This window comes from Carassius gibelio, chromosome A25, assembly GCF_023724105.1.
Source record: "Carassius gibelio isolate Cgi1373 ecotype wild population from Czech Republic chromosome A25, carGib1.2-hapl.c, whole genome shotgun sequence".
Taxonomy (NCBI): domain Eukaryota; kingdom Metazoa; phylum Chordata; class Actinopteri; order Cypriniformes; family Cyprinidae; genus Carassius; species Carassius gibelio.
Window position 1 is genome coordinate 12,365,753 of NC_068395.1, and position 12,942 is coordinate 12,378,694.

Below are 12,942 nucleotides of genomic sequence, written 5' to 3' on the forward strand. Positions count from 1 at the left end.
ACTTTTTTTTCATAGTTTGGCTGGTCCTGCGACTTATAGTCAGGTGCGACTAATTTATCAAAATTACTTTGACATGAACCGAGAGAAAACATTACCATCAACAGCCGCGAGAGGGCACTCTGTGCTGCTCAGTGCTCCTGTAGTCTACCACTGAGCAGCATATAGCGTCCTCTCGCGGCTGTAGACGGTAATGTTTTCTCTTGGTGCTTGATTCTAAATAAATGCGACTCATAGTTAGGGGTGGGTAAAAAAATCGATTTTTCGATTAATCGTTTTTTAAAATGTGGTCGATTCAAAATCGATTCTCAAAGGCCATGAATCGATTTTTTTTTCCATATTTATTTCCGCAGACATTGAACGTAAGATTGGCGTTAATCTAATTACAAATCTTCTCCACTAGATGTCACCCTCTTATGTGCCTTGTGCGATGTTACCAACGAATCTATCATTCATTCATTCAGTTTAAAGCAGTGGTTCCATCACGAATTCAAATGCGGCTCACCATATGCTGAACACATTTTCTGCAATGTGCGTCAGGTCATGCTCCCGTTCGCGTCTTACAGACTGCATCTTAAAGCCTCTTATACTTTCTGCATCCTCAAGTCCGCTATGGACCACTATGCAGGCTTGATGTAAACATCGCCATTGGAGAGTGTGTACCGAGTCTGAGCAGACAACCGCGCAGACAGGTGTGCGTGGTCAGTTGGCTTCAAAAGCACAATTGCACATGTTCAGGCAGTGTGAAGAAGCCCATTGCCAATCAAACCAATCAGGCTTGGGCTTGGGCTTGTGCGGTAAATGAGCGGTCATGTAATATGTTTCGATTAGCGCGAGAAAGATGCGAAAATGTATGCTGAGTAGTTGAAACGGAGGCTAGCTTCTAACGATTATGTTTTGGTAGCACCAGCAACTAAAGCAAAGTCTGAGGTTTGGAAAAGTTTTGACCATGTTTATAATGAGAATAATGAGTGAATGATGACGCACCATCAGTGAGCGCAGGAGCGTGCTGAAGACATCTACAGTGGATTCAATCATTTTCCTCCACATAAACACTTAGGCCTTACCTAATCTTGGTGAGTAAATGTTTTTCAAATAATAACTAAATATTACTTGAGTCTTAAATGCATAATGTAGACAGAGTAGGCTATATAAGCTAATGTTGGCATTATTATTTTATTATGTCAGCTGCTATGGCGAAGCAAATCCGGCAGAGCCTTTATCTTAATTCATTTCGTTATTGCCAAATACCCATCTTAATTTATAATTTATCTTAATTAAATTTTTTAAGAAAGACTTGTTTTTATTGGTGCGTTGGCCTATTTATATGCTAAATGAGCCTATACCTTAGGGCTATTTATAGAGTGCTGAGATGTTACGATGTTACAGAGGACTTATTTTATTTCTTTGTTCAAATTTCCAAGTGGCCTATTACGTTAGTCATGTATAAATTATGTTAAACTATGTATAAATGACTCATTCCTGACAAAAGGCAAAAGAGCTATGTGCTGCGTACATTTGAATAATGTCGGGTTGTAAATGGGTTTGGGCTTTTAAAAAGCTGTCAATGAAAATGTACGTGTCGGGCTTGGGACATGTCGGGCTTAACTTTTAAGGCCCGATTACAGCTCTAATAGAAAATCGAATCTAAAATCGAAATCGAATCGAATCGAGAATCGAATCGATTTGAGAGCTTGTGAATCGAAATCGAATCGATCTGGAACATCTGAATCGATACCCAGCCCTACTCATAGTGCAGTGCGACTTATATATGTTTTTTTCCTCGTCATGACGTATTTTCATGCTCAGGCACGACTTATAGTCCGAAAAATACGGTAAGAGGAATTACACAGCATCAAGAAAAGTATAAATGCTATGTTGTCTTAGCCCAGACAGCTTTAAAAATATTTAAGATGTAAAGAAAATAAAAAGGCCAATATAATATAATATAAATAGCCTATATATTGACGTTTTAAACACAAAACATTGGCAACTGACAAGCAGAAACCCCACTTGAGGGCAAACACGATACGGTACTTCAGACAATCTTAAATACTCATAAACAAAAGTGTGCAAATGCAGGGTGACTGAAGCCTGAGTGGGAAAAGTTTGCACTCCAGAGAACAAAAGGGGGTTGGGAGGATTTATGCCCATCTTAAGGCTTATCGGTGCTGTAAAATGCTGATGCAACATACCCTGCACCATTTCGTCAGAATTTATGGGTGGTTTTCATTGGCCAACCAAAAAGCTAACAAAGGGACCACATGATTCCTGTTGACAGTACATTTTAGTTCACAGTTTCTTCTGCAGTTTCAGAAATTAAAAGCACTTTAGAGATTCACCGGTCATCTTTAAATGGCAGAACATGACTGGGTAAAACCACTCCTGACTTCTACAGTTACATTCACGACTTTGTTTGGTTTAGTAAACACACATGAACAACAAACTCTGACTGTGCATTCATGTTCCACGACTAGCATGACAACAGTGCTTTAGCTGAAAAAAAGGTCTGTTTTACTAAGGCTAAAGGAGGCAAAATCTTAGTTTTTTTCTGATGAGGCATTTTGAGGTTGCATTTGTTCATGTAAAGATTTGTAGCACTGTAGCTTACTTGCACTAATTGGTCTTGATAGCAGGAAGGATGGAGTGAGAGAGAAAGAGAAGGTTCTCTCATTTTCTAATTGACTGGTGTGTCTCACACCGATCATGTGTCAATCAATCTTTTTCCAGTAACTTGCAAGTCTCCTGTAAAGAACAGTAAGTGGTTGCCAAAATGTTGTCATTTGGTTGCTAAAACGTTTTGCATGTTTTTCCCCTACTGTAACACGGTTTTTAGGGTGTAATGGCTTTTTTCTAGATGGTAATGAATTTTGCTTGAATTGCATAAACTGAATTTGAATCGTGTGTTGAATCTCTTTTACAGAGCAATAAGTTATTGCTGACATGTCGGCATTTGGTTGCTATGTTCTTTGTGTTTTTTTTTTCCTGTTGAGAAGTTTTTAGTATGTTTCTGTTTTCGTATGGTGCAATTAGCTTGTGATGGAAGGTTCCTCCAAAGGGACTGTCCTTGAAATTAGTGTAAAATAAGTTCCTCTGGATTAAGCAAAACATGATACATCAGAACAAGCTTCTTCTTTGAAATTTTCACTCCATTTCTCACCATGCTAAAAACAACTGCCAAGTATGTAATGAGCACAGATAACCTTCACTTATACTCCATGTACAATAAAAAATGAAATATGACAGAAATTTCAGGATGCCCATAGGCAGCAATCCAACGCCTCATGTCATGTGTGTCATAAAAGGATTCCTTCATGATGGGAATGACTGTAACGACCGTCCTGATGCTGCTGTAGAAACATAAGAGCCCAGTGGGCTCCAGATTCATTTTGACATATTTCCTCAATCAAGAGATTCCCACGCTAGGGATAAAACTTCATTGCATCAATTAATCAACCTGCTCAAATAGAGAATTGCTCATCTGAGGAAAGTCGTGATGACAAGGATATGAAACAAGTCATTTGCTGAAGACGAGACCACTTTGAACGGCTTTTGGGATATTTTAGAAACACTATTATTACCATATAACCAAAGTATTAGCTTGTGATGGACAAACCAACAGCTTAGTCTCTCTAGTGTAAAAATCAGGGTTGAGAAACACTCAAGTGAACTGGTTCCCTTTTAATTCATAAGTTGCAATTAGCGACAGCAAATACAGAAAATATCGAAATCATTGACTTAAAAAGTGCTGTTTAATTGGTACTTCTCCAATGATGCGTTTTGACCAAGTTGGCTGCACACACCCTGAAAAGTGAAGCCGAAACACCATCTAAATTAGCGATTGGGCCTGCAGGAGTTTGGACGGGACTTTGATACCGCAGCTCCACCTCATAATCAATACTGCGCATACTAAAAATGATGGCAGAGAAGTAATAGGTCCAATTTTTTCTAGATGAAATACCAAGAGGCAACCTGTTGCTGAAGAGCTTACTATTAATAATTCAATACAATTTAGCACCTAAGAGCACAACACCACAAATAGCATTAAGAGATCAATTACCAAATACCCAAATTTAGCCTTATTACAGAAACATTATTTTCAAGTAAATGAAAATTTGTTGCATAGTCACTATTTAGAATTTTAATTGAATTGGTTACACCCCAAAGGAACTTTAATTGGAATTCGATTGAGCAGAAGAGGAATTTCTGATCTGGATGTCTAGTAACGGACAAGTTGTATGTTTGAACCCTACATGGGGTTTTTTTTTCAAAGAGGACAGTGTGCCTATAATAATTGTAGTGTAAATCATACTGGATAAATGCACACAGTTTGTACATATTTAAATGCGTCGTCTGAAGGAGAGTTTTCACATTCACCTACACCTCGGTCAATCAAATCTACATAATGCAGTAAGAATACTGGCCTGACTGGCAGCCAATGTCCTATACCGTCAGAGGTCTGGAGGCATGGGCAGCCATGGACCCTCTCACAGATGGATCGGACAGCTGAACACAGTCATAACGAGTGGTAAGGGCCAAACTATTCCAACATGAATCTATCAAAGTCATTTTAATTAATGATACAGAACCTGTTTCGAGTGGGTGAAAGGGGTTACCAATTCTCACAGAGCCGGAAAAAGTCAATTCTAGGAAGATGCACAGATGGTGTACGTATCTGTGGTTTTTATGTAACAACTATATGGGGGTGATCTGACAAAACTTGGATCTGGGATAATTGGCTTGCAAACGGCATAAGTTCAAACTTGGCCTTCAAATAGTCAAGACATTAGACTCTTTCAGAGATAACACCCAAACCTGAAACACCCTATTAAAACTGAAAAATATATCCATATCATTAGGGAGGAAAGGTGACAAAGTTGTGCGAGTGATTATTTGCTTACCACCAAGTCGCCTCTTTGTAATGCGAGAGTGAGGCATTGCGAATAGTAGGTGTCAAGCTCTTCCTAACTGCTAACAGTCATTACCATGCTGGTGTGAACTCAGAGCCAGGAATTCAGCTTTTTTTTTTCAATCTGGATATGCAGCACATTATCTCTTCACCACAGGAGAGGGGAATCAAGAGAGCGAAAAGGAAGAAACAAGAGGGAGGATCTAAAAATAGCTCTCGATGTCGCCATCGGGTTCAGATGCAGGGAAGCAGCAGGGCCATGATGCGGACGAGATGAAGATGATGTTAGCTCAGGTTGTAAAATGCTGAGTGGGACAACTCCACAAAAACAGTTTATATGAACTAAAACTGCAATTAAGGGGTTAAATGTTAGGTGAGCTAGACAGAGCAGTAGCTGCATTGGACAGAACAAACAAACGCACCCAGAGAATATTGCGTTTGTGGCCTAGAACCCAAAAGATGATGAGGAGGGTGGAAAAACACCCAGATGTCTCTCTTAAACACATACACAAACAACCTTCGGATCTGGCATCTGATCGCAACACGTAGGAGCTGATGACTTCAGAAATAGAGAAAGATGTTTCTTAAAGTGCTGACGATGAATAAAAGCTCCAATCCAGAAGGAGCGGGAAAGCTCACAGCAAGGGGAGGTGGTTCCCAGAGGACGTAGAGACAACCTGCACATACGCACCTCGGCAGTGTCACTGCGGATTTACGGCTAAAGACACGCCAAACACTGCACCTAATGAAAACTAACATTTAGCTTGAGCCCACCATCAATATGCGCAACTGTTGGAGCACTTGTTGTACTCCTCCAAAGTATTAAGAAACTAAAACACACCAATGTTCAAAAGATTGAATGTTTTGCATTCAGCATTTCAGGTTCAACTTAAATGCAAGTCACATGCTTAAGATAGCAATCCAACGTTACCACAATAAATTACAACAAGAACTGGGCATAGCATTACTTACAGCCGTTAGATCATCTCAGATGAACCAGAAGCATATCTGTAGCTTTCTTCTGTCACATGCATGGTCCAAAACCAGGGTCCTGCAGACCCATGTGCACTCCAGCAAGCCTCCAGCCCTCATACTGAACCAGGATGATCACAGCGAGATCCCCGATTCAGTCGGCACGAGGCGGGGGAGGGAGGAAGATGTGCAGCGAGAGGGGGGAAGGGAGGGAGAGAGAGGTACAGACAAAAAGAGAGTCCCAACCCTGCCCCGATGTATCAAGCGGTGACCAGCCGAGAACAGCAAGTTACTGTTCAATTACTTTGGAAAAGAGATGAGGCGCATCCACAGACCGCATCGATTTGCTGAGCAGCTCAGGCGCTTTTAAAAAGTTGCGTGGATTTGTTTGAATCCTCTTTTTTTTTTGCCAACCTCTTCAGACAGAACATCCAACGCTGAATTAAATCCCCTCCGCCGGGCAGCGTTCGATTAAGTGTGAGTGTGTGTAGTGAGCTGCAGCAGTGCTTCACTGTAGAACTGCTCTGCTCAGTAAAAGCACAGGTCCATCTGCAGTAGAAAGTGCTGTGTCGGTGTTAACCCTTTCAGTGCCACGGGGGCAACACTACAAAATCCCTCTAGTACTTAACCGGCTATGAACCTGCAGGTAAATGCCAATGCTGAAGCAGAGCAGGGGGACATTATGTAATCGTTTTTTTCTCAATTATAGTTGTTGATGCATTCGGTCAATCATAACCAAAGTTATATCATATATCGCTTTACTGTTTGTCATTATTTCAGTAAACTGAATGGATAGTACAGCTAATGATCTCATTATAATATGACAGACTTGCTCCGCACATGTTGCATTTAGCTGTATTTTCCTTTCAAAGTGATTCCAATAATATTTTAAGCCATTAAAAACCATCATGGCAAAAATTAAAGTATCACTGCAGGATAATTATTCATCAGTGTTAAGATATCGGACTAATTTTCTTATAGGTTCGATAACAATAACAGAAAAATGGACATTGATCGGCTGATACGGATATGGTAGCCAATATATTGTGCATCTGATGTTTGAAATCTATATTAAACAGTGTAGCTGTTTTTGAGGTGGTATTTTTGTTAAAACCATAGGCAAAAGAATGTTTTGCAAAAAGATAAATATGTCCGACATCTAAATGTTTGACCTCATTCTTTTATACCTTATTGGAATCGAAACTGGGAATTGTTAAATAATGGAACTGATAAGGGAACTGGATTCGGAATCACACAAATTCAAATGATTCTCAACCCTACTGACAATTCAATCTATCGCATGGAAACTGACACCATATTTATGGTTATGTTAGTAAGAACTGATCCCAAAGCAGCAGGTAAGACTGACATCTTCCACATCCGTTGAACGACTTCTTTGGGAGTTAAAAAGGGAAAACCTGACACCAGGGAAGCGTCCACTGTATCGGAAAGGCTATATATATATATAGCTGAAGGTTGCTGACTCTACAGTATTATAAAGAGTCTATAGGTTATGATTAAGGCTCAGGTTTCATGGGAGCGAGGGGACACGGCATGAGTGGATGCTGTAGTTCACTTCCATTCAATGACCTCTACCAGTGACATTCACATAGGTTGAAGAAATACTCTGCGTGCGGATTTCTATATTCTGCAGGTATGTAAAAAAGACTTTCTCGACGTAAGTCAACTCTTCAAACCAAGGCCGAAAATGACCAAAATATGATATAAAAGCACCCAAAAGAAAGGAACAATTTCTGTATGAAAGAAAACAATGTTGCTATAGTAACCTTGATTCCTTAATCCTCGAGGGCATTTAACATCTTTTATAAGCTGCAACCTCCATGGAAAAGAGCACTGAATGAAAGTGAAACAAAATGAGAGTAATTTCTTTTCTGGTTGAATTATCCCTTTAAGACTTCGACTCACATGCAACAATCAGAACAGATATTCATAAATGCACAAAGCACAAACTGTGTCTACCAACAAAGATTCTACAGGTTGCATAGCCATTTTCATCAATGGATTGCTTTTGTTCCAATTTGTTATCTTAAAGTTTATAGCCATTGGCCGATGTTATAAATTGATATTACAAGTGGTAACGTTTTCCCATATCACAGATGTGAATTAGTTTTTTAATTTCTGTAATGCATCATTATTGAAAATCAAAGCAATAGAAATAAGCCAATTATTATATTAATTATTTTTTTGCTTTCCTACTTTATTATACATCAGTTATGGGTCAATATTTCAAATAGTCAAATAAATTTAAATCAGATATTAAGATGGATTTTCCCTCAGTTCATTATGTTTTCTTCTATATAACCATAACTATCCAAAATAATACAAGGTTTACAATATTGTTCATTGCATCGGTTTTCAGTCATAATGTGAAAATAGCTATCAACTCCGTGCAATCTTAAAAGAACACTTTAAAATGTATCAGTGCACACCCAGAAGGAAACAAATTCTTCCGGCGTATCAATAAACAGAGCTAACAGATGAGTTAGCCAACTACAACAGACTCCACTCACACCAAAATGCATGCTGGGAGTTATCAGAGTCCTCCACGGAGCGGGAATGCACACCTTCTCCACTGCTGAACAAAAGCTGGAGGGTCAGCTTCAGATAGATATGGCTATCAGGCTGTCGTTTCACATAATCAATTCACAGGATTAACCAGGACACATGACTAGGGATGTGCAACAGTGATCGAGTACTTTAGTACTCGACCGCGACAGCAATGATCGATCACATAAACCAGGGATCCTCAAATCTGGACCTCGAGATCCACTTTCCTACAGAGTTTAGCGCTAACCCTAATCAAACACACCTGAGCATGCTAATCATGCCAATTAATGTCTTTGGGATCATTCGAAAATGGCAGACAGGTGACATTAATCAGGGTTGGTGCTAAACTCTGCAGTGCATTGGACCTCCAGGGTAAGATTTGAGGAAGGGGGACATAAACGATGATCGAAATTATTATTTTATTTTTTATTATTGGTTATGGCAGCACGTTGGGCGGCGCCCTGGTCTCTGATTGGTTAGCTTCCCACTTGATGTCTCAAAAGGCGTTAGAAGAAAGATAATCATGGCCTCAAAGTCACGTAAGTGATGGCTGGTTTCCCTTTGAGAAGAACGATGAAAAAACAGGTCAGGGTAAGCTGTGTAGCGCCAAGCTGTCACACAAATCTACAACAAATATAATCCGATATCATCTAAAATGTGTACATAAAATATTTGGCGATAACAGAGCGGCAACTCAGACGAGCATTGAATCACCAGTCCGTAAGACCTAAATGCAACACAGGCAGAACCGAGAAGACGACAAAGCTATTCGCTGAAATGGTGGTGAAAGATTTGCTACCCATTAGTTTCAGGGACAGAGAAGGTTTACTTGTCCAGTGGTGCCTGGCTGTTCCTGCAACATCTGTTCCAGCGGAGCTAATTTATTCCTCTAAATGTGAACAGGCTGCGCACGCGGCTCTCATCTGAGCACGTAGACCAACTTATCTTTTTGAATAGACATTTGAATGTTTCACCGGTCGTGGTAAATATAATATACATTTTCTTTAATATTATTATTTTAGTTTTGAGCTTTAGCCATAGTTAAAATATATAGGCTATTGGTCTCTGTTTTATAAACGTGGTGAACATTTTTCTTTATTTTTTAAAAACTAAGTTTCACAGCCGGATCAAAATATGCTGCTAAAGTTATACTGGAAGATAATGTTTTGTTAAAAAAATGCAGTTGAATAAAGTAGCAAAAAAAGAAAAAGTATCTTTGTGTGTTAATTTTTAAATCACAGACAAATAATGAAATGCACTGGATATATTTGTAGCCTAATTACATTAAACATATTCGTAGAGATGACGAAAATTATTTGTTTGTCATAGTTTTTATCTTAAATATATATATATATATATATATATATATATATATATATATATATTAATATATTTTTTTTTCAGATAAAAGTTGCAAGAGCTATAGTCTACGTCTGATTAATTAACATGCCTACCAGCGATTCGTTTCATGCTCATATAAGCAATGCACGATAATGATATTGCTCTTAAATGTTTTATTTTTCTATTATTATTGTTATTATTTTATTAAAACGCATTAGCGGGAGCTCGCGCTCTCTCTCTCTCTCTCTCTCTCTCTCTCTCTCTCTCTCTCTCTCTGTCTAACGCATAACTTAGCATCCTATTGTGCTGATACAAGTTGTAATGTTACGTCTGATATGTATCTCAGTTATCTGATTTATCATAGGATGTGTCATAGAATTAGCTTCCGTTTATTGGTATACTCTTCACCTCAGGCAGATATTTCTTGCTCCTTTATTAATAACATTGCTTCATTATAATCATAATCTAACCTGTCCTAATCATTTGTTCATGTTTTCATAGACAGATTTTCATGTCAGATTTCTATTTTTATTTTTTTATTTCTTAATTTTCATAACAATCTTAAGATTTTTTCATTATATACATTATGGCCATGTATAACAAGTATAACATACAAGTATAATATAAGAACAAGTATAATATACACAAAGAATATCGGCCGATATATCGAGATCTTGGCCTTTTTTTTTTTACTCCCTAAAATTGACCCCCCCCAAAAAAACTATCTGTCGGGGTCTAATTTATACAACTTGTCTATTATTAAAATTTAAAAACATCTCTCATTATCATTAATGTTGGAAACAGCTGTGCTGTTTTATATATGTGTGGAAACCTTGATACATGTTTTTACAGGATTTGTTATCAATAGAAATTTCAAAATAATGACATTTATTTGAAATACTCTTAATAAATGTATTTACTGTCACTTTTGATCAATTTAATGCATGATTTCTTAATAAAAGCAATAAATATAAAAATACAGACACCAGTTTTATCAATGTCAATGCATACATGTAAATATTAAACTAGATAGATAAATGCTATAAAACAATTTTCATCGTTAGCTCATGACACCTAATGAATTTACTATTGGTAACGAATTGAAAGTTACTGTAAAGTGCTATCATAACCTCAAAAATCAGCTGATATATCATCTCTACTTACATTTACATTCACGCATTAACGGCCGCTTTTATCCAAGGCGACTTACAGTGCATTCAGGCTATACATTTATTTATTTATTTTACCAGTATGTTTGTTCCCTGGGAATCAATCGAACCCGCAAAGTGTACAGAGGTAAAGTAATCCTTAAAAGATACCAGATGGCCTCGGCCCGTATCACTACATCCACACAACTTGTTTTCCCGAAACCAGCTCACTAGAAGGAAACAATGACGACAATCAGATCAGGTATGTCAGGTATGGGGCGTCTCCTAGCACTCTCACACTGTCTGTGTGCGTTTCACTGTTTATACTACAGCATCTGGCTCAGGTCCAGGTGATAGCATGGTGAGAAATACTACACCAGACAGCAGGAAACCAATGCCTTGTTAGCCCTGGTGTCATGGCAGACCTCTGAACCCTCGTGCTGCCACAAACCTGGAGAGAATGCCACAGCTACACACACACTCACAAATTACTACGGAACACACCCTTATATAGCTACACTTAGGCTCAGGTGTAACGTTATGCCGTGTTTGCGCAAAATGCTGTGTGTCATCTTTCCCCGTGTTACGTAAGTTAGTTTCGGAATGAGAGGAAGGAGAGTGAAACAACAGATGAATATCTGAATATGTGGCCACGGTACGCAGGATGAATTTTAAATCCCATCCTTTGATGTTCGGGACCATTTCTGCTGCAGGGATCTACACTTACTTTTTTTTACTTAAATGTACTTTTTTAACATTTAACAGTTAACAGATTTTCCCTTTCAGCAGCACAGCTTCCTTCACATTCAACACTAAAAAAACTGCTGGCTGAATTCAGAAAGCTCAGTCCATCAAACACTGTGAAGAGATGCTAAGTGCTCCATGCAGTCACGCATGAACTGCTTCTTTCAAATACACTCAGACACAATATCAACTCAGTTTAGCAGAATCAGTTGAAGCCTCCACGTTCTGACAGCGCTATTTTTAAACGTGATGCCTCAGCACATCTATTTCTGGCTGGAGTCAAAATGTAATGATATTGTGCTTGAGGGATAGTATCTCTATGCTTTCAAAAACGCTTTGCACTATCCACCGTCATGTTCAGGGGAGGATGCACTGGAACTAAAAAACTATTAATGGAAACAACGAATAATGTCTTCACTTGTAAATTTTAACGGTTAAGAATGTAAATGACAAAATCAGTTCTGATTTTCATTTGACCTTTATGAAAATGATGAGAGAATATAAGCACATAAAACACAAGGTTTAAGCTTGGTCAGTAGAAAGACAGAAACTGTATTTTCTTGTAAAATATAATCAATTTAAAAAATGTACTTTAGACTAAGATTATTTAAGAAACTTTATTTTAATATTTCTAGTATTAACAGTTATTAATCTACATGATTGGGTGTTTGTGGAAATTTTAGCAAAATTTATGTTTTTAAAATGTATTAATCTGATATCTCAAGTTAATGCTAACTTAAAAGATATCAAATATTAAAACAATTAATGTCACATTTACCAATGTTTTGTTTTAAATACTGTTTTATTATGCTTGATTAGAAAACATGAGATTAATGGAAATCCAGACTGTCAACATGACTACCAAAATATTTCGACCCGCTCATTACACGTTCACTACAGTAATAAAGCCGTGCTTGCATCTCGTGTGGACAGCGCTCTTACAGCCTTACACTCAGAAGTACTGGGTCGGCGTCCAACCCACAAACACAAAATAATCCCTTGATCCACGAGAGAGAATACACGTCCATGTTTCACAGAAAAGCAGGTCACCTGACACAGAAGAGTGAGACCCTGCGAGAGAGACACAGCTCCGACCTTGATCCCTCCACTCTCAAGTATCAAATGCATCACTTTACAGGCACACACACCAGAAATGCTCGACATCATAAAGAAAAACCACTTAGCTAAACAAATGTTCTCAATTAAATGAGTGAGCAGGAAGTTCCTGAATCTACATAGTTATACAGAGAATTAGAAAAGTAA

At 38.2% G+C, this 12,942-nt stretch overlaps 1 protein-coding gene across 19 annotated transcripts in view; it reads right to left on the reverse strand.

Moving 5' to 3' along the window:
* tjp1b (tight junction protein 1b) overlaps positions 1-12,942 on the reverse strand; it is a 75,876-nt gene that overhangs the window by 35,484 nt on the left and 27,450 nt on the right. The window contains exon 1 of one of the 19 annotated variants that reach the window (XM_052543610.1): positions 5,879-6,024. The exons of the other annotated variants lie outside the window; for them this stretch is intronic. The gene's annotated coding sequence lies outside the window, so the exon portion shown is untranslated. Of the gene's footprint in view, positions 1-5,878; positions 6,025-12,942 lie in introns of those variants that run through there. 19 annotated transcript variants of the gene reach the window in all.